Source organism: Pinus tabuliformis, chromosome 4_1, assembly GCF_031772625.1.
Source record: "Pinus tabuliformis cultivar Carrire ecotype Pingquan chromosome 4_1, CPIR1, whole genome shotgun sequence".
NCBI lineage: Eukaryota > Viridiplantae > Streptophyta > Pinopsida > Pinales > Pinaceae > Pinus > Pinus tabuliformis.
This window is the reverse complement of record NC_142303.1, coordinates 832433267-832456138: the sequence shown is the minus strand read 5'-3', so window position 1 is coordinate 832456138 and position 22872 is coordinate 832433267. Positions and strand designations below refer to the sequence as shown.

At 37.5% G+C, this 22872-nt stretch overlaps 1 pseudogene; it reads left to right on the top strand.

The window, feature by feature from the left end:
- The window catches only part of LOC149178804 (protein argonaute 7-like), a 40948-nt pseudogene extending 37441 nt beyond the window's left edge, over positions 1-3507 (top strand).
- The last annotated feature ends 19365 nt before the right edge of the window (positions 3508-22872 follow it).

Here is a 22872-nt window from a genome sequence, read left to right as displayed (position 1 = left end):
TTAAAAAAATATCAGACATCCATGGCATCGAATCATATGGAGTGCTGAATGGATCTGGATCCAATTGACGAAAAACTCATTTTAATTTTAACGAGGATTTCAAGCCCCATTCGATGAACTCAGAACCTTCGAGCTCGTAACCATCCCAACCTGTTCCAGCTCGACTCTTTCACATCGTTCTTTCCTCGATGCACTCTCTCCATCATGCCATCCCAGCTTGCACAATCACTCTTACATGAATCAATCTAACCTACAACACTCTATTTGAGTGATTTGACCAATTTGAGCATGTAGATTTTTGGACATGATTTGAGCGATTTGCATTGAACAAGCGGGACAAGTTAGATTTGCATCGAGCTAGTGGGACTAGGCTTTATCTTCTTGAAGCCTCAAAGGCCACATGTTGCACCAATACCTATCTATAAGGGAAGGCGTTAGAGCATAACTCATTGTGATATATTCTATGCCGAAAAGAAAAAAATGTTTAGATTTCATAATTCAGAGAATGACCATCATGCGGCACCATGTTCTGTAACCAGGCTATGTGTTTACGTTCAAGGACTGAGAGTTAAAAGGAAAAGTGGTGAACTCTGAAGAAAATGCCATCAAATGCCCCGTACAAGGTAATCCATGTATTCATTCAATAGTCCCACTAAAATATTGATTATTGTAATGGATTTCCCTAAATATGCAGCGCTTTTAGTTAGGTTTCTGTGTTTAACCAATGATAATGCAATGCCCTTTAGGTTTCTTTGGTTATTTGTTTTCCATTCGGTTTTGTTACTTTCTACTTTTGTCCATTTGGTTATGGTGCATTTTACTAGCTATGAGAATTTTTAGTTGGCTTCTGCGACAATGACCATTTGGTTTCTATATGTTTTGGTTTGCTGATATGCCCATTTGGTTATTTTGTTATTTTGTCTATGTTATTCAAAGAAGTTCTTGTTTGCACCCGCAACAATGGCTGTTTCGTTTCTCTTTGTTTTAGTTTGCTGGTATGCCCATTTGGTTAATCTTTCACATGTAACTAAGAAGTTTTGGTTTGCATCGTGCAGCAACTCGTATCTGGTTTCAATGTTTTTACGTTAACTGATATGCTCATTTGGTTATTTTTCCCCATATATTTGTGAAAAGATTTAGTTTGCATTTGTAGCAACCAATACTTCTTCCTTGACTAATTTTATGGTTATTCCTACCCTCCCAAAACTTCTACCAAGTGAAGAAGTAGACAAGGATTTGGCGAGAAATCCTGTGTCTCTCGTGGCTATAAGGAGGCCTGATTCTGGAGGAAAAGAAGGGGCTCTGATCCAGCTTCTTGCTAATCATTTCCTTGTTCAATTCGAGCCTTCACAGCAGATCTTCCACTATGACGTGGATATTTCTCCACAGCCATCCAAAGAGGTGGCTAGGCATCTGAAACACAAATTAGTTGAAGAGAATTTTGTTCTTCTATCCAATGCTCTCCCTGCTTTTGATGGTCGAAAGAGCTTATACAGTGTTGCTGAATTTTGGAAGAAGAAAATGGAATTTATTGTTTCTTTGCCTATAAAATCTGCCAAAAGCATTTTGGCCCTTAATGCTGGAGCGCATCAATTACCTGGTTCTGATTGTCAAGGAAGAGCTAATAGCAGAGATGAGAAATTGTTCAAGGTAAGCCTTAAGATTGCTTCAAAGCTTGATGGGAAGGACTTAGAAGAGTTTCTGAAGAAAAAAAAGGATCATGTAGCTCTTCCTCAGGACTTTATACAAGCATTAGATGTCCTTCCTAGATAAAACCCAACAGAGAAGTGCTTTCTTGTAAGTAGATATTTATATTCTAGCTCAATGGGAAGTGAAGTTATAGGAGGAGGAGCAGTTAGATTAAGGGGATTTTTTTTAAAGCCTTAGGGCTACTCAGCAAGGGTTGGCCTTGAACGTAGACTTCTCTATTACTGCATTTCATGAAAGCTTTGGTATAATTTCATACCTCCAGAAGCGATGTGAATTTCTACATGATCTTAAATTTAGGAAGTCAAGGGTGTTGTCTGTAGAAGAGAAGAAGGAAGTAGAAAAAACTTTGAAGAACATGAAGGTTTTTGTTTGCCATAGAGCCATTAATCAGAGGTACAGAGTCCAAAGCTTGACCAATGAAGTTACATATGCTCTTACGTTCGAGGACAGGGATGGAAAGGATGTCAAATTCATCGACTACTTTAAGGAGCATTATAGTCATAACATTGAATACATAAACTTTCCCTGCTTACAACTTGGCAGAAGAAAACCTTGCTACCTTTCAATGGAGCTCTACGTAGTTTTTGAAGGTCAAAAATTTCTTGGAAAGCTCTTAGATGATCAAATTGCTAACATTTTAAGAATGGGTTGCCAAAAGCCTCGTGAAAGGAGAGCTATGATCAAGGGAGTTTTGGGAGGATCAGTTGGACCTAGAAGGTAGATCCCAAGCTACCTGAGCATAAGAAACTTCCATTTATCTATTGCTTAATGAGTTTATTATATTTTTTGTTTAGTTAAGTCAGCGTTTCAATTTGATTGTGTCAACAGAAAGTGGTATTATCAAGTTTCTTCTATCATTTTTCTCTTCAAATGACACCGTCGTCACCTCTTCCTGTTCCATTAATGAACCACTAACAGGCTTTACATAGACAGTAGAGTGCTTGGAAGAATCCACTACTTTGTCCATGGATTTGTCAAATCTAATGACATAGATCGATGAAGAGGTGTCATTGTCTTCCTAGCTGGTTTTTATTGCAGATTTTGGGGATTTTTGGAATTACATAGATAAGAAATGAAGTAAAATGATTATTTGAACTTGCATTATCCGTAATATTTCGAAACATTCCCAAAATATATTATAAAAAAAAAACAAATAGCAATAAAAATGAGATGAAAAATAAAGAAACAAGTACTGCGAGTTGTTGAAACATTGCAGGAAGAAGAACACAACTTCTATATGCTCAGCCTTGTCAACTCCCCATTTGCAGCAGTATATTTCCAGTCACTATACAGGCCTGATAATGGTAAGGATGGTTTTTGATTTTTTTTTTTAAATGGTTTCATTTCATTCACCCAAATGTGTGTCTATAATAATATTTATAGTCACTCTTATTGATGGATCGAATCAAGTAAATTTTTTTCTCAATGTAAGGTAGCTACATAAGTATATGATCATGTTAATTAATGTGAAATTGCAACACATATGAGGTATGCACTCTTAGTTGTCTTGGGCAGCATAAGATGTCATTTGCACATGCTAATTAATTTGGCAGATTTCAATGACCATTATGTTATTTGTGACGAATAATACAGGTTGTATCTGCAGCTGGTGCTGTTAAGCATGAGGACATAGTGGAGTTGTCTAAGAAATTGTTTACAAACCTTTCAATAGATATTGTAACTACATCTCAGCTTATAGAGAAAGAGCCAGCTATCTTCACTGGATCCGAGGTCCGTATGATTCATGATGATATTCCATTGGCACAATTTGCCGTAGATTTCAATGGTGCTTCATAAACACATCCAGATTCAGTTGCATTGATGGTGATGCAAAGAATGTTGGGGTCTTGTGTCAACAAGCCGGTTCATATTGAGGGAAAACTGGAACCAAAGACTCACAATCATAGGCACTGGTATGTCAGTTTTACTCTTAAGTGATGGATTTCATAATCATATAATTGCACCACCTATGCAAGACTCAGAGAAAGCGAAGACCAACAATGAGCAACGAGTTTATATCTAAATCGAAATCAAGCATAAGGGTTGAAACATTTCCACATTTACACTAGGATTTAATTACTTGGCTGCTATATGTAACATACTAATCTGCAGGACACAAAAAAAATCTATAATGCCAAGATTTTACATGCACATGAGTCATCAGACATAAACAGGGAGTTGATTTACATTTCATGGTTATTTTTATTAAAAATAGATTGTTATTAACATCATGAACTGGACTAAAATTATGCTTTTGATATTCCTTAATCTGTTTCATTTTGGAATATAATTTTTGCGTAAGAATCAGGAAGGGAATGGCCATATCTTCTTGAACAAACTTATGTTCTTTATGCCAAGTTTTTTTAGAAGGTTTTGAATGATCAACTGATCATTAACGAGATTAAATTGTGACGACAATTGGTCTTCAAAAGACTATTTTCATGAAAATTCTAAAGAACAAGACCATGATCATAAGAACGACATTTCCAGAAAATGACATGTTCTTGTAACTTCCTGTAAGGGTTTAATGGTTTTATATGTTGCATGATAGATTAGCAAATTTGAAGACTTGGGAGATGTTCCTAAATGTACAAGTATGGTGAAATACCTATCCACACTTGAATTCAACTTCTACATGTGGCTCGTCAACGCTGGTCAAACTCAGGTATTTTAGCAGAAAGTCCAGAATTAAGGAGCAAATTTTCTATTTTTGATATTTTTCATGCCATAATTCACTTTTTCCTAGCAAGAGTCATTATCCATTTCTCATTATCCACATACACTTAATAACATTTTCTTTAATCATAACCCACCAATAAAAGCAACGAAGCTCATTTACAAGCTTTTTGTTCCACATTAAATATTCATTGCTAGTTTCCTTTTTCCTACCCTTGCAAATAAAACCTTGCTTCCATACTCCATTGAGTCCATAGTCCTTGAGTCTAAATATTTTTCTAAAAACACCTTGAAGCTTGCATGCCTTAAGGGCAAGCTATCATGCCGATAAACAAAGGGAATACATCAATGTCCCTTGTTCATTGGATCTTCTAAGTATTCGACAACAACAAATTCATTCATACTTAGAAAGATGTGTTAGGGGCATCTTGACTCTCATCCACACCAAAGATGGGAGCTCTCATGTTGACTAGTGGCATCCATTAATGGCCACTAAGTTAACAATTTCTTGTTATGTTCGACACCGAAACATTTATTCACATGACAAGAATTGTGCCAACAAGGGTTGAAGACTTGAAGATCCATCATTTTGTAGCAGAGGAAGCAGATTAACTTTCATTACTTTTCAGTTTTTGATGTAAATGACTTGAGGACAAGTCAACAAATAAGGTTGGGGGGAAAGTGTAAATTCTAAATTTTGTATACCTTCCAAGCCTTATACATTTTCAGCCACATTCAGCAACAGATTTTGAACATTCAATAGAAGATCCAGTAGCAGATTTAGTAGCAGATGCAGAAACAATAAATGATTCACTTTTTTGACTTCATCCACCATTTTCACAGCCAAGTGAAGAAGACAATGATCAGAATTTTGCAGCCACACATGCACAACTCTCATACATTTTTGAAAGGGTAAGTTGAGGTATGATATTTTCTAACTTTTAACCATTTAATTCCTTGAAAGCTAGAATGATAATTTTTGGAAAAACTTCCTATCCTAATCTCATAAAATTGCCAAAACCATCAGTTTGGGGGGATACATTTACATTCATACTTTGTCACATTCATATTTTTCCATATTCATATATCACATTCTAAAACCCACATACCTTCAAAATATGTTCACTATTACATGAGCATATAAATGGCTTTGTAAAAAGTATGTAAAAGCTAATTGGTTGCAACACAATCATGGTTGTTACACAAGAACAAATCATGATGAATTCCAACAAAAATACTTTGCACTAAAAATAAAATTATCATTATGAAAAGTTCATACATTAAAATTGAAGGCAACCAACAAAATATGGTTGAAACACAAGAACCAACCAAGTTGCAATTCATCAAAAACACTTTACAAAAGTTAAGTAAATGATATCATGCAAAGTTTAAGCCAAAGCTCAAGTATCAAAAAGTAATGTAATAGATTGCATGAGGACATGCAATACCTTCAGTTTGGGGATATGTTGGGCCTAATAATTATCCTTAAAATACATCCACTTTCACTCCATTCACACATTTTCTCACCTCTATTCCACCACCATGTCACCACATCAACTTCACTTTCATCATTAAATGGGTTACCATTGTGTTTTCAAAAACATTATTAATTCTTAGTATTTTTAAGTGAATTTGTGGTTAAACTTTAGAAAATAATATCCATATACTTATACCTAACAATTAGAATGATTTTTTTGACATGTGTAGGTACAAAGGAAGCTTCCAAGGCATCTATATGTGGCACTGTATGTTCAAATTCGAATTTGAGGAGATCATGGACCTCATGGAGGAGATCATGGAGGATAGGGTTATGTGTCACAATTGGTTGAGAAATATGTGGATCAAAGGAGGGAATAGTGGGTCTACATTTATGAGTTTGTTAACATAGCTTTTGTATAAATAGGAGTGTTATCTCCTTCATTTGCAATCTTCAATTTTTGTAATCTTAATTTGTAATCTTAGAACCTAGTAGAATTTAGAATAGTTTTGGTTTGGATCATATGAGATAACAGCCATTGTACTTTAAAAATTATGATGAATAAAATGGAGCTTCTGTGATCCTCTACATTTGACATCTCTTTTGGTGTGCTTGTGAATCCTTGGAAGGATCCCCATTGCCTAGCAAGTACACTTTTGTTTTGTAAGCTTTTATTTTATGTTTTTGAATTTCATTAGATTAAGTTATTAGATTCATATGTTTGAAATATTAATGAATGACCTTTCGTAAAAAAGTATTAATGTTTCCTTCAATGAATCTGATTTGTTATTTAATGTTTGATTTCATTAGTTTAAGTTTCTAATTTATATGCTTGAGATATAAATGAATAGTCTCTTGTAAGAGAGCTTTAATATTTCATGCAATCAATCAGAATTATGTTTAAGAGCTTTAATTTTATTAGTTTAAATAGTTGATTAGAAGTATTAATGAACAATCGCATGTAAGGGAGCTTTAATATTTCTTCACCTAGCTTAGTTTAGTTCATCTCTAAGTCCATATATATTGGATGATACTCGAAGTTTACTTACCTGGGTTGACGGTAAATGAAACTCTAATTTGCATCCGCATTTTAGACCCAATAATCATGTGATGCAGTGGTACCTGGTTTGTGTATTGGATGCATAGCTTAGTTCAGTGGTTGCAGATGTTAGTGCACATATTTGTATTGTATGTAGATGCCTTGGTAGGTTGTGGAGCTACTACACCTAGTTGACATTGCTGGAGATTGTTAAGTCATGTTTATGGTCCCTTGTGTGTGTGGATGAGTTTTAGCTTGTATTATTAGTTGCAGGGTCTATCATTGATGGTGTTAAGGTCTTATAGAAGGTTGTTTAGCAGTGGAGCAAGACTTAGTAGCTTCTGAGTGGAGGAAAGATGAGTTTGACCATCCTCTACCCTAGTCACTTAGATGGAGGCTCATGAGAGCGACTAAAAATTTACAGTCACTAGTAATAACGCCTATGGGAGTGATTGAGGAGCTCCAGAAAAGTTTTTGTAGGCTTGTGCATGCAACCGAGACATAGAGCTAAATTATCTCTGCATTCTTCGTTCGCATCTGGAGCTTATTTGTTTTTCTGGCTTGTCTTGTTTAGGAAGCATCATGTAAATGTTGAAAAAAGGTTTTTGAACTTCTAGAATATGGTTAAAAGAGAATATTTATTAGTAAGTGAAGCCAGTTGCTAGATTGAGTCAAGAAGTAACGAACCAAACCACTTCTAGCGTATGAATAGAGCTCCACCACAAAATTGTAATTATTAATTTAACCATTAGAGAAGATTAAAAATATATGGAGATCATGATTCTATTTGGTTGGTTCACTTCATAATAAAATGTGATGGTTTTGTGAGCTTGGAGATTGTATGTGAGAGAAGAGTGGTGTGTGCAATCTGTGTAAGGAATTATGCAGAAAATATTCAACAATTCACAGTGGTACAAGATGGTAGAAAAACTATGTTTCAACCAAGGTCTTATGCATTAGTATGGTAACAAAGTAGGAATGATTGTAGATCATTTCTTTATGCTTGTTCATCATGTTTTCGTCTGATTATATTTTATGTATGCAACATGTATTATTTATAGGATTGTTACAGTGATTGAGTGAGTTGTGCATATTTGTTTCATTGAGATTGTTATATTATTTTGAGCCTATATTGTTAGAGGTTCTTGTGTTATTCTAGTTGAGTGGTTAAGATTGAATCTAGTTTGAAATATTTTGAAACGAGGCTTAGATAGAAGAGTGGAGTGGGGGTTCTGGAAAATTCAATATAGAGAACAAATTTCTTCATAAGTCCAATGGGTGTTGGGTAAGGCTCATTGGTTGGGGTGACTTCCAACGGATCAGATGGGTATCTCTAGACTCATGAGATGAGGATCATAGTTTTCACTGGTAGTAGACATTTGTATATATAATGTAACTCAATTTCTTGATGATTGATATAATTATTTGAGTAGTGAAGCAACAACTAGGGTGGTTTTTGACCCGGAGGGGATTTTCGACCAGAAAAATATTGTTTCCTCTTATGTATGTTTCTTTGGTTATATCTTATGGTTCCCATGTGTTTTTGATATATTATTTAATCTCCATATGGGTTAATGAATGTTGTGTTTCAGTAACTGGGAAAATATTTAAAAGTTAATAAACATTGTCATTATTGGTTCACCCCCCTAGTAGGGAGCACATTTCCAACATTTGGTATCAGAGCAGATTACTCTCGATGAAGCTTGATCACATAACAGTAGATCATGGGATTATTTCCAAGAACAAGAGGAATAAATCACATAAGAATAAGAGTTGCAAGCAAGCCAAGAATGATACAAAACCTAGAGAACCTATTCTACTGGTAGAACGTATGGTAAAAAGTATTTTTAGTCATGGACATTTTCCTTTCCAATCTAGTGATGATGAGTTTTGGGTTATTGAAGAAGATGATGATCAAAGTTTTGAAGTAGATTCTTCAAGAAGTGAGGAATGTGTATTTCCATTTCAGGAATATGAAGGTGAAGAAGTTAAAATGATACTGACCTTTGAAGCCAAAAACAAATCTCCAGCAAGGTTAATAAAGCAAGTCAAGATGGAGAAAAAATACCTAAAGAAACTTCTTCAGATTCTTGGCCACAGAGAGAGCATACTTTCAAAGAAGAGAATTATGAGATGAAAAATAAGCTGGAGAAATAAAGGTGAATTGAAGAGGATATTTGTAGCCACCTCAAAATTCAAATCAAACATTGTGGGAAACTATAATAAGAATTAGAAGAAAACATTAAGAGATAAAATGAGTTAGCAAATGAAGAGTCCAAAGTAAAAAGTTCGAGCAACAATAAAATAAATCATCATCAAAATCAAGTGCCAAGTAAAGAGCCCAAAATTGTTCCAAGGAAAGATATGTGAAATGTTAAGTGTTTTAGTTGTCGAAAGGTTGGGCACATTTCAATGAATTACAGGAACAAAAGGATGAATCATTTCAAGAAAAATAAGCAGCCAAATAAGGAGCATCCTCAAAGATCAACGCCTTCATTTTTCAGCTATAAAAATTTCTTTTATGGGTATTGTTTCTTCTGCAATGATTTTGGTCATAAAACTATTGATTGTAGGACCTATGGAGAAAGGAGTAGAAATTGGATCAACAAAAGATCTGAACATTTTTTGACATTTCTTGGGCACATTAGATGTTATGTTTGTGATAATGTGGTCCATAATGCCAGGGATTTCAAGCTTCCCATGTGTTTCAGGCAATGAAATCAAAAAAAGAAATTCATGCAAATCTAATTAGTTAAGAAGCCAAATAAGAATATGCATGCCAAGGATCAACCTCAAAAACATTGGAGAAGAAAGAAGTAGCAAATTACTCCCTCTAAAAATTGAGGCCTGCATGGTCTCAAGGGGAGCATTGGTTGCATTATGGATTGCATGCAGATCATTAAAGCTGCTACCATATTGGAGAGTTTGAATGTGAATTATTATTGGAAACTAGATCACTACAAGGGGGAGGTGAATCAATAGTGAAGTTACTTATAACATTTTCTCCAAATTATTATTTCTTTAGACATGCACAAGATGAAACACATAACATAGATCAAAGCATTAAATATAGTCATGTAACCAAAAAAACAATCAACACAAAGCACACAAGTATGTCTAGTGGAAAACCTTTCCCCGAGTAAAAACCACCCTGTTGTTGTTGTGCTGCTCAATTCTTTTATTAATTTATTGAAAAATTTATACATGGATAAGATTGCACCCATAAGCTAGAATACTTAGATTTCTCTACAGTATGTTGACATATATCAGTTCAAAAATTTGTTTCTCTCATGGATCTATGAACTACCATCCACTGAAAGCTCCCATGACCAACGATCCTCACCCAACTACCATTGGACTCTCCAACTCCTATTGGATGGAGAAAAATCTTCCTACTATTGAATCCGCTAAATCACTATCTATTCTGAAGCCTCTACGGCTTCATTTCCTGCATGAAAACCACGTTTCATATATTTTGAGACTGGGATCATAAACTTGCTCAACATGAGTACTGTAACAACATAGCATCAAAGCACAATCAAAATGATAATTTTGCAGCATAAGATGTAACCAAAACTCCACACAAAATGTCCAGACCAGCTACAAAAAAATCTTCTCAAACTCTACTCCAGTCCACACATCAACACCTCACTCACTGCATAATATAATGGCTGAAATAAACTTCAGTTATCTGCTACTACAACTTCAAATTGCTTCAAATGTTCTATACTAGAAAACACATGTAGCTTTCACACAATCCTCCACACTCACCCAACACAGAAAAGGCTCAACAATAATAGCATTGAGTTTCCTCCAACATGTAAATGAATTCAAGTTCTCAACTCAATAATTACTAAGAACTATTGGGTATCACAACTCTATTCATATGCTTGATTTGATCCAGATTCAACTCATTGGCTCGATCAACCACTAACTCTACTTGCCTTTTCGATATTTTCAACTTTAAATGGCTTTTGGAGGTCCCACTAAATTTTTTAACCATAAAAAAAAAAAAACATTTTGAAGAAGAATGTCACCACAATACCAAAATTAGTTGAACATGTTAGCCTCACTCTCTTAAAAATCAATAATAAATCCAATTATTAACTTCAATAAATAAAATCATGAGAATTACTCAAACCAAGGATTCTAGTTTGGATGAGAGATTCTCTCCAACCATCTCTCCTAAATTAGTGTGTAAGTTGAGAAATTGTCTCAACCAAGTGAGTCTAAGATAGACAAACTATCTTAAGACCACTTATTCATGTATTTAAATGTATTATTAAAGTATTTGAAAAAATGTGAATTAGATGAGCATGAGAGACAACATGATGGCTCTCTGCCTTTTCTGCAAGTTTAATTTGCTGTGAAAGGAATGCAAAGAAAAACTCATGAAAATGTTTAGTTTCATTCATGACAATGCCTCCATGTGACTGGAACATCATAGTCGCTTCTATAGGCTTGTATCCATGAGATTTGGTATTTTCGACTAGTTCCACAGGCTTGGCTCCATGTGACTGGGGCTAAGGATGTAAAAAACCAATGGATCTTCATTCCAAAACCTTTTCCAATTGATGGAACACCTTCTTTAGCATCTGATCACTCCTCCAAACCTCTATGTCAAGTCTGCAACTGATGAAATAGGTTAATAACAAGTCAATGACATGCAAGACCTATTCTGCCAACTATAGCACCAAGAGCAGCAACTCCAGCTCCTCAATAAGAAACCATAACATATGTAAACACCTCCAAGACCTATAGAAACATGTTTGAACCCTATAACAACATATCCAATTCCTATACAACAACATCATGTCATACAACTGCCTCCAACATAGATAGAGGCACCTCCAACACATACAACCTCCTCTCATCACATGTAGTAGAAATCCAATGTCTCCAAGACATGTATGTAGAGTACAAGGTTTGTTCGTATGAAGAGCCTTGTCTTTCTTGGGTTGCCTGCCCTATTTTTGGGTTGTGGGATTAGGCTGAGGACCCTGAGGTACATTTGGTGGTGGACCCTAGTTACCTTGATTACCTTGAGATTGTTGGTTCTAGTTACCTTTCCCTTTGTTACTTTTCCTAGGGTTAGGGGGATTGGGTGTGCTCTACTAAGAAAACACTTGACCTTGTGGAGGAGGTTGATGTTGTGGTAGAGGGGGAGCAAGCATGGGGGGTTGGGGCATTGGTGTCAAACGGGCTGGAGCTCTAGGTAGTGCATACATATAAAAAGGAGAAGGGGAAAGGAGAAGGGGAAACATTGGGATAAACAAGTGGTGAAATGGATGGCCCTGATATCTTTTGATGTGGATTGGGATATTCATGTGACATGTTGGGACCTAGATAAGAGTTTCCATGTGGAGGATTGGGGGAGTGATAAATGTAAGAGGAACTAGTCCCTCTCTAAGGTGGACCATAACTCATTATAGGTGGAGCATATGGTTGAGGGTGCGAAATTGTTCCAACTATGCCATCCACAAAATGTGATGCCCTCGGTGCATTAGCAGCACCAGGCCGAGGCAGATCGGGGATGACCGTGTAAACATAACCTAACTAGCATAGATCAGATCAAATTTTAAGGGTACTTTGAGTGCATATTCCTTAATCTAGGGGAACTGTGACATGACATATTTAGAAATGGTTTCCATAAGAGATCTAAGGAACCAATGCATATGTCCACAACCTTCGAATTTTGGATCTCTATAGATGCTCCTCCTTCTACCTCATTCCTAAACATGGTCAGATAGGTGAGTGGCAAAATTTTTATGAAAATAAGTCAATAGTTAAGTACCAGTGTCATAATGAATAGGTAACTGGAAATAAGCAAGAAATGATTTGGCGAGAGTCACAAAATTGGAATGAGTGGCTCTAGGTCAATCGATATACAACTTAGAAGAAACTCCAATAAGCATGATTTGGAACAAATGAAGGAGTTGGTATCTAATCATGGAAAACATTTCAAGAATGAAATATTTCAAGAGTTATCCCAACACTTGGTTTCTCTCACGAGTTTTCTTCCCCATACTACCCTCAGTTAAACGGAGAGGTAGAATTTGTCAACAAATTCCTCAAAACAATATTGCAGTGTATGCATAACAACCATAAAACCAATTAACACCACATTGCATTTTCAGCCCTGTGGGCATACTACACGACGGTCAAAGAATCTACAGGATTCACACCCTACCAGTTAGTCTATGGGGTCAAATTTCTCCTTCCCATTGAGTGCGAGATACCTACATTTCACTTGACCATCGAAATTCTCACCAACACTACACCTTTAGAGCAAAGGTTGGTGCATCTGGAACACATCAGTGAAATTTGGCGAGATTCTCTCGAGCATAATGAAGCACACAAAAAGTGTAATGAAGCCTCTTTTGACCGCAATGTTACCCCCGGGTCCTTTGCTGAGGGGGAGTTATTCATTTGTTACAATGTTTCCAAAGAATCATTAGGACCAGGGAGATTTTAGACATTATGGAAGGGCCCATACATTGTCAAACATTTTCTCTTCAAGGGCACATACATCTTAGCAGAGCCCCATGGGACTTGCCTCAAAGATTCCATCAATGGGATCTATCTTAAAAAATTCCATCAATAGCATTTCAGTTAGCCCTAGAATGTAAATGTATGCACCATGAATTATTTTTACGATGCCCACTTCATCATGGATAAACTCTAAAACCTCTCTCTCATCATGTGCCACAGATGGATCATCTGCCAGCCTATCATCACGGGTTTATTGATGGTGCTTCTTGATGGTTGCAAAACCTCCTTGTAGTAGCCTGGGCCATATACTCTACTAAACTCACACCATGCCTCACTAATGGACTATGTTTCATCTTAGCCACTAACAATCAAGTTGAATACGACATCATCATATGCCTCTTGGTTGATGCCTCCTATCTAGGTATCAATCACTTGCATGTGTTCCTTGATTCCTAGCTTGTTGTATTGCAGCTGAACAAAACATTCAAATTTCATGATCCATGCCTTTTTCGGAAATAGTTTCATGAACAAAGGTTAGCTCATGGTTTTGATCATATCACATTTACTCATATACTAAGAAACCAAAATCATATAGTAGACTGCATAGCTAATCAAATCCTAGACTGGCATGTATCACATATATATTTCCATTAAGAAACATAAAGCATAAAAATAATGTCCATCACATAAATGCATAAATACATCACATGTATAGAAACATGCACATGATGACACATCATAAGAGCCACACAAAAATCACATGTCATGTGTGTGTGTGTGTGTGTGTCAAAAAATATATGAGTACAAAAATATACATGTACTGACTTGAGGCCAGAAAAAATAAACCATCACGTAGGTGAGCATCCTCATAATGGGTGCTTTCCCTGGTATATACAAAATAAATATCTAGGGTTGTGTCCCTCCACCCCCTATGCCCCCCACCTGAGGTCTAACTACCTAATTTGGTGCTAGAATGGAATGCACAGAAGTTTCTACCATCATGAGGTGATGAAGAGTTGGATGCCATGCTCTATTACGTGCTAGAACCATCTCCATTCTCTCCTCCCCCAGTTGAGCCATCCCCTCTTAGGCATCCCCCATGCCAAGTTGACTGCTCAAGCCCATGCATCCTCTGAATCCCTCAGCTCCACCTCTGTAACCTCTACTTGATCCCCTTCCACTTTAGCACACTCCCGCAACCTATTCATCTCCACTAAGGTAGAAGAGCTACCTCCCTCTCCATAAGGACCACTCATCTCTTTTTGACAGTGTTGCGACAACCTCTCGATTTCTTCCTAAGTCCCAGCATCTCATTGTCGCTACAACACAGATATCGCATCAGCTACCTCCATCCATCAAGGATCGTTGCCTACGAGGTATGCCAACAATCTCCCATGCAGACCAACATCTACAAGAAAAAATACATGATATCATCATCATCATAAATATACATCATATATACATGTAAGAATGAAAAAATTCAGAAAACACAAGTCACATAGTTATCGGCCCCCAAGCATCGCCAAGACGAAGCCCCATGTCTCGATCACCCCTAAAGTCCAAACCATGGTAGGGGTACTCTAGTATCATTTGAGGGTTGGATTGAAACCAACCCTCCACCATGGTGTTCGAGCAACACCCCACCTTATTGCCACCATCCTATGGCATCACTGGAGCCCACCACCTGAGTCGTGGGTCTCTAGCAGGACATAGTGGCACTGCCAAAAAAGGATGTAGCCTCATTACCCTCTCATATAGGATGCTCACATAGAAAAAACTCTATGACTAGCCCTAACACACCCGTGTTAGCTATGAAACCATCCCTATGTACAAGAATCTAGCCAAGTCAAATGAAAGGCCAGCCTGCAGTCTCTCTAAAACAATAATTTGAGACCCCAACACTCGGTGAGGGGAATCTGACCCAGCAAGTCATACAATCATCGCCAGGGTAGCCCACTCAGCAAGATCTGTAATAGCCCCAACCCAGATGCTACCCTCATCAATTGCATTAGGCCCACAATGACCCCTCACCTATACATGAATATCTACCTACCCCGTCAGAAGGGGCACCTGCAAGACCTCACCACCAAGGACTAATCCAATAACAAAATATAAATCTATAACAGTCAAAATACGTAGATCTATATGTTTGATGTGAAACACCTCATGCTCCACATCCCAACATCGTATCAATAAATGTAGGAATGTATCCTACGACCTCAGAATGGGGCTCTGAGCAAACTTTAGGAACCCCCATCCCACTAATGTGGCACTAGTTGCAGCATCTCTAGCAATAGTTGTGTGAAGAGGCTCCGAGTTGTGTTCTTTTGATAGCATACACATCCTACTAATAAGAAGGTCAATAAAACCAAAATTAGCCTCCCAGGCTAAAAATAGATATATTTTTATTTGTTTCAAGCCCACATGCATGTTTTGATCACAAGCACGTGGTCATGCCTTTTTTGACCTAAAAAATGCACGGTTCACTATGTAATGGCACCCTTCAGATCTGCATACCATGCATTTATTAAGCATAAATCCACGAGGACCTTAACCCCATGGTCGAGCATCTGTTCTTAAAATGGGCATGCATATTGCACAATTGTCCCTTCAACGTTCGTACATATCGCATGCCTTTAATTCATATAGCTATGGGCTCACCAAATGAACGACCTCGTGACCTTTTTACCCTTAGCCACACCAGCTTTGTGTTTGTCAAGCCAGAAACTGTGGGTATCCTTGAGTATCCCACATGGAATACACGACTACATCTCAGTCACCCACGAGGTCATGTTTTTACCCCTAGAAAATAGACCGTACTAGTCACCCCATACAACCTGCCTAGCCTAAGCTACCAAAATCATAAAGTTTGGGTTATGTTCTCTAACCTGTCTCTCCTTGCATGCTTCCTGGGTGAACATGCTAACTCAAATGGTAAAAATTAGCTCCCAAAATAGCTCTAATCTCCCAAAATATCAAGTACAAATGAAGTAGCATATGGCCCACTTTGCCCTATACATCACCCTCTTTGTCATCTTCTAAAGCCCAGTATAGGATATCAAGACCTCCGTTTTCAAAACCGTCAGAGACACAAGGATTAGGACCACGTCATCTTCTTCATGGTACCCTCTGTTCCATTTCAATGCACAACTCATTTTTAGGCCCACCGAATGTTCAGAGTACCACTTCAAGTGCTCGTTCTCCTTTTTTTTTATTCATTCGGTTATGCCAATTTTAGCTTATATGTTTTTTCATCAAGATGTTTTCACTTCGGGTATTAGTCATTGAGGTTCCAGGTACATTGGAAACTTCCAGAAAAAATTAGTGCCCCGGTGGATTTCGATAGGGTAGGTATCATTCATCACTCAGCATGATATACTTCCTACAAAGCTTTTCATATCCTGAGATCATTTCTCTGAAATGAACCATAGGGTCCATCATCTCGACCACGTTTACCACCACCTTGCCTTGCATATGGTAAACCTCCATGTCGGTCGATAGAACCTCCCTACTCATGGATCACCTCATGTTATAGACCCCCGCATTCTCTTGGAATCCATGACCATCTACTCCAGCCTGGTAGCCATCTCACTTGCATGCCTTGATGATTAGCCTCATTCTTCTCTCCTTCACTTATTTCAGACCAACCCTACTCCCATTCCACCTCATTAATTTGTGACAAATTAAGACGAATGCACCCCTAAATTATAAATTAGGCCTATCATCCCTCCATACAACATAAAATCACTTGTGTCACTTCATCTACCTCACCAACCCAATACTGGGACCAACCAATGGGGCCCCCTCCCTCAACAAAAAACACTTTACCTCCATCATCATCCAACTAGTCACCATTTTCAGGGGGCACCCATCTCTATGTATGTACATCCCAAACCACCTTTACATTCTTTTGGCAAGTGTATAATTTTTTTTAGGAAAATGGTTCCCTCCCATATTTTAATGCATTGTACCTGGCGATAATCCTTAGTAACCCTTGGTCGAAGTCCACAGATAATCCATTTTCATTTACCCTCTTCATGTCAGTCAGAGCATACTCACACATACCCTGGATGTCGTATCGACTCCAAGGCCACTCCTCTCAAAATAATTCTTTTTATTTCCACCACTCTCATTTTAGCTTTGACCTTGGGTAAATTGTCCATATCCATTCATATCATCAACTTTCATTATCATGCCTTATTGACCCACCTTATTACAATTTGTTCCACTCCACATCTTGATTTCTCGAATTAGCATCTGGAGAAGTTGACACTTCTTTCTTGTTGACTTTAGCACCCATATTCCAGGATCAAGGTAGTACCTTGCGTGCTTCCCCCCGTTAAGGGAAATCTTCAGGTGGAACATTGGGAATCACTATTGTCTATTGATGTCATCAGTCCCCTTGAAATTTGGCACCAAAATAAGATTTCATCTCAAGGTAGTATCATACTTCATGACTATTGTAGTTCTCTCATTTAGTGAAATACCCATGCATCACCTAGCACCTCATTCAGTAGTATTTACACTTTTATGCGTGGGAGGTACCCTTAGTTGAAGATCCATGCATCCATGAGCACCTCACCCAGCAATACTTCACCTTTTCTTGATGCATGGGGACACCTAACTCTGTTTATGTTTCAAAAACACCCTTGAGGGCATAAGCAGTTATCATCGTCATCCTTCATCATGTTAGCCACTACAACATTGACTTGAGAGGACTACTTGATGTCTTATTGTAATAAATAGTCAATAGTTATCATAATGATCATGGGAAACGCCTACCTCATATAAACACTTTTTTTCATAGAAGTTATATTTTATCCTTAGTTAAGGTTTTTTCCTACTGGTCTCTGCAACAATTTATTCTCTCTATTAAGAAGTTCATCAATTTCTCAGTCAAAAAAGAAAATGTGATGTATTTCAGCTATATGTTTTCTCCTAACCTCATCCGTCAGGGGCAAACTATTAACACCATAAAATCACACACATATTTGTACAATCCAAAAGATTCCCTCATACAAGTGAATATTTTCCAACTAAAGACATTATGAATTTAAAAAAAATTAATTTCTCCTAAGGTATTATGTGTAAAATTGGACTACATGGCTTATCCTCAGTAATAAATTACAACTACATAACATTTTGTTCAAAAGTCACTTGGTCGAAGGAAAGGCATACTCAGTGAATTTGGGACCATTTCCCACACTTGGAGGATGATTCCTTAACATGTTCGAGTCATAGATAGTCGAATTCAAGTTTCCCTGAAGATATTCAGCCCTCAAAGGAATCCTCTTCTCCTACTCATAAGTCACTTTCATTCATGAACCAAGAGAGGGAAGAGGTATTCAAAAAATTCTATATAAGAAGGCCATAGAGAACCAAAGAGAAGATAATGTTATGTTGGAAAAATTTCTATCAGAGCAATCGTACATTTCATTGTTGAAGCAAAAGAAGTAGAGCATTACTATTTTGGACAAATTGATTCTTAGCAATCCTTCATTCTAGTGCAAGAAGAGTCCACCAATGGGAGAGTCTTTATACTTATTTGATAGAGAGAAAAATATTGCAAAGAAATCAGGGAAATGAACCTCCTTTATAAGGATTTTTTAGCACCATAGATCAACAAATTATCTTCAAGTGTTTAGAATGCATCTATTTTATTCATGTTCTACCACCAACAGTCAATAAAGGGAGCCATTTTCCATAATTTTGTTGACTTATTTGCTTCATTAAGCATTATTTCTATGTTTATCTCTTTGTTTTAGTTTATGTTTGTATATGCATTGTTTTCACCACATCTAATGCTTTGTTTCTTCATGCTTGTCCATAGAAAACAAACAAATTGTCTGTATTTCCTTGCAAGGAACAACCAACTACTAAGGAGGTGTCTTTTGGCACCCCATTTCTACAAAAACACTATTACAATGGTAATGCCAAAGAATTTGACAGCACTATGATGTATGTCAACGAGTAGGGAAACCTTCCAAGAGAGACGATATGCCCTTGGTTCCCCAACTCACCTTATAGCCATTTGATAAGTGGGAAGTCAAATTTGTGAGCCCCATTTTCCCACCCGCAAGGAGGACTAGTGTATGGTACATCATTATTTCTACCTATTATTTGACATGCTAGGCAGAAGCCACAAAATTTCTGCGTGGTATTAGCAATGGAGTATGTAATGTGCAGTGTTGGGGGCATCCTGATCAAAGAAAACCTACACATAGAGGTTAGGTAATTGTACCATAGTATTAGATATAAAACCTTATTTTAATCCATGGCACAATATTAGCATCCCACAGTAGAGTAGTCCAGTCATAAGCTTGAGTAGGAATCACACCGATGACAAATAGTGTGATGGGAGTCATGTATAGTGGAGGAAGAAGGATGATCATCTCCAGCATAGTAATGCCTATGGAAATGAAATAAAGTGGTGGATTATATCCCATATAATATTTTTTCAATAGATGAGAATATGCCAACTATCATTTCAATCCATTGGGTATGGGGACGACAATATTGAAGGGGGTTAGCGATGAGATGGGCCAAACATACTTGGAATGAATTAGCACTATCTCAAGAATCAACATGTGCATTTTATCCCTTCAAGCTAAAACTGTAGATATCTCACATGATTTAATATCACGGCTATGTAGTGATTCAAATTTGTATACATTGATAGAAGGGGTCAGTCACATGATGGTGCAAGGAAGGAGGCAAAAAGAATTATGGTTATAAAACTTCAACCAGGCAGGTAAGGGTGGTTTGAGCCAATAAAGTATGAGGGTATTCAAGAGTGTATATAATTGTAGGGACTAGAGAATATGAGAGGAAGAGTATCTTGAAATTGGAGCAAGGGAAATATGGAGCTATGCCAGTATGTGAGAGTGAAGATAAGAAGTTAAGGGTGACTAAGGGGACACAACGAAGAGGATTTTGCATCCCTTGTCGATATAGCTCCAAGAATCATTGGAAAGTTAGACAATGTCATGGAGAAGAGAGATAGAAAATAGTAGATGGAGCATTTTGTGTATGGAGGGAACCTCGGCCGCACTAGGTGGCTTCATGTAAAGGAAGCCCCATCCATTCAAAGAGATGTTTTAAAATGTTGATAATAATTGCACCAATTAAGTTAACCTAACACTTTTAATGAGAGGGCACTGTGAACATATCTGGCATACCAGTTTCAAGGAAGTCCTTGTAATGGGAGTTGCAAAATAAATTGGGGCTTGCTTCTCATGCATGTGAGGGTGGCATGTGAAATCCCAAGAGAGAACCCCTGCCTTCATAATTAGACAAAAATGGAATCCACTGAGACCACATAGAGGAGTGATATAACAAGTGGAGTGTGACCAGTTGGATATTAACATACACAACCTCTAAGTATCAATTGGCTACATATAAAGTTTAGGTCTCTTCCAATAAATTTGAGAGACTGCCAAAGCAAGAGAAAGAGGAGCAACATAAATAAAGTGAACGGGAGATACATATGTACATCTCCATTTGAGAGTAATAGTGGTAGATCATGCTCTTTGTCCCTCACAGGAGACAACATGAAGAGGATTGTGGCAACTCCTTCTATGTGGAAATGGATTCCAATAAAAACCGAAGCATATAATCACCCCTAAAAGCTACTCTAGTAGGAAGATAAGGTTAACCTCATCGAACATCAATATTCCTGAACCCATGGAGATAAGATAAGGATTGAGTGGCTCGAGACGAGCCACAATCTTGTTCTGGGGAATTGTTGGAGCCCAAATTTTTTGAATTTTTGTAGTAGCGTGAGAGGTCACATGCAGAGGAGAATGGAATGGAAGGAAAGAACCCAATGTGCAATAGAGAGGTTGGTGCAAGACAGGAACATGCAGTGAAAGAAGGCATTGTGCATAGGTTGTCACAGTGCCAAGTAAGCAAGGATGCATGCAAAGCAAATCTAGGAAGTTAGGATATGGAAATGTATGGGGAATGTGATGGGGGTCCCCATTATGAAATATTTATAATATATTTATAGGAGGAGATAGGTTGGAAAATTGGAGGAAGAACTGTTAGAAAATATTCCAAGCTAACACCAACTGTTAGTTGGAAAGTGTGGGACAGTTAGGAAAGGGCTATCAGAAACTATTTGGGCCATTATTTGATATGGAGAATAGTCTAACTTGATGAGGATCAAGACCACAATGACCAATGGACAACTAAGGACTGATAAGAAGACACAACTTCCCTAGTTTTGGGGTTAGTTAGTGATTTTAAGAGTCATCGATGCTATGTTTTTCTAGTATAGTTGTTGTTAGTTGATTGCTAGTTATTTATTTTATTTTATATGTTTGTGGCTATTATTCAACTTAATTATGGATAAATTCCTTAGGTAAAATATAGTCTTAGGTGGATAATATATTTAGATTCATTGATACTCTATGACGTAAAAGAACGTAATGCATTGTCTTTGATTATGTTAAGGCTGGTGAGTTAGGCTCGTGAGACTTTCCATTGTAGTGTGTTGTGCATATTTTTTTATCCCTAAGTAATGAAGAATGAATGGATTGCCCTTACCTTTATCCATGAATTTGTGTTTTTTTATTACTATTCTTAGCATGGAAATTATCAGAAGGTGTACCAAAATGATCCAAATCGGATCCACAAAAGACTGTCAAGAACCTTGACTGTATCGAGTTGAACAAATCCTTGAAAATTCCAAAACAGCGATCAAAAACACCTTGAACTAGTGGCAATGGCCACCAACATAGAATGACGAGGACCTCGATCAAAGCACGCTGAACGAGGCCCATGGAGACTGCGCAGGAGGACAAAGTAGCCCCTGGGAGCCTCGGATCGGGAAAAGGAGGTGATTTTGATGTGCGATTAGCTGGACAAATGGGGCCAAAATGGAAGAGCCTTAAGCACTCGGTCACGTTGGAAGCTGGAGAACCGCGGGCGGAGAAACAAAAAGCGCTAAAGGACAAAAGTGGGACCCGTGCTCTGGAAAACCGACGGTATTGATCGAGGCACCCTTGAATGGTAAGAGGTTTTGGAGGAGAGCGGAGCGATCCCACTCAGCGACCAACGCGTGGACTTTAAATATGTATATGCAACTTTGAGTCAAGGCAAAAGAGTAGAAGAATTGGACTATCATGTGAAGGACCGACTCTTATATCATTGTGGGAAACTCTGCATTCGACAAACTAAGAGAGTAAATATAATTAGGGAAGCACACACTTCTCTGATATCAGGTCACTTTGGGGTAAATAAAATAGTTGCACAGCTACAAAGGTTCTACTATTGGCCGAAAATGAATGAAACAGTTTCTAGATATGTGAAGGGATGTGCTATGTGTGCTAAAAGCAAGACCAGCAATAGAAAACTAGGCTTGTACACTCCATTGCCAGTTCCTTCTCACCCTTGGGAAATCATTTCCATGGATTTTGTTGGAGGACTGCCCAAATATAGGAAAAGTCATGATTATCTGTATGTTGTTGTGGATAGG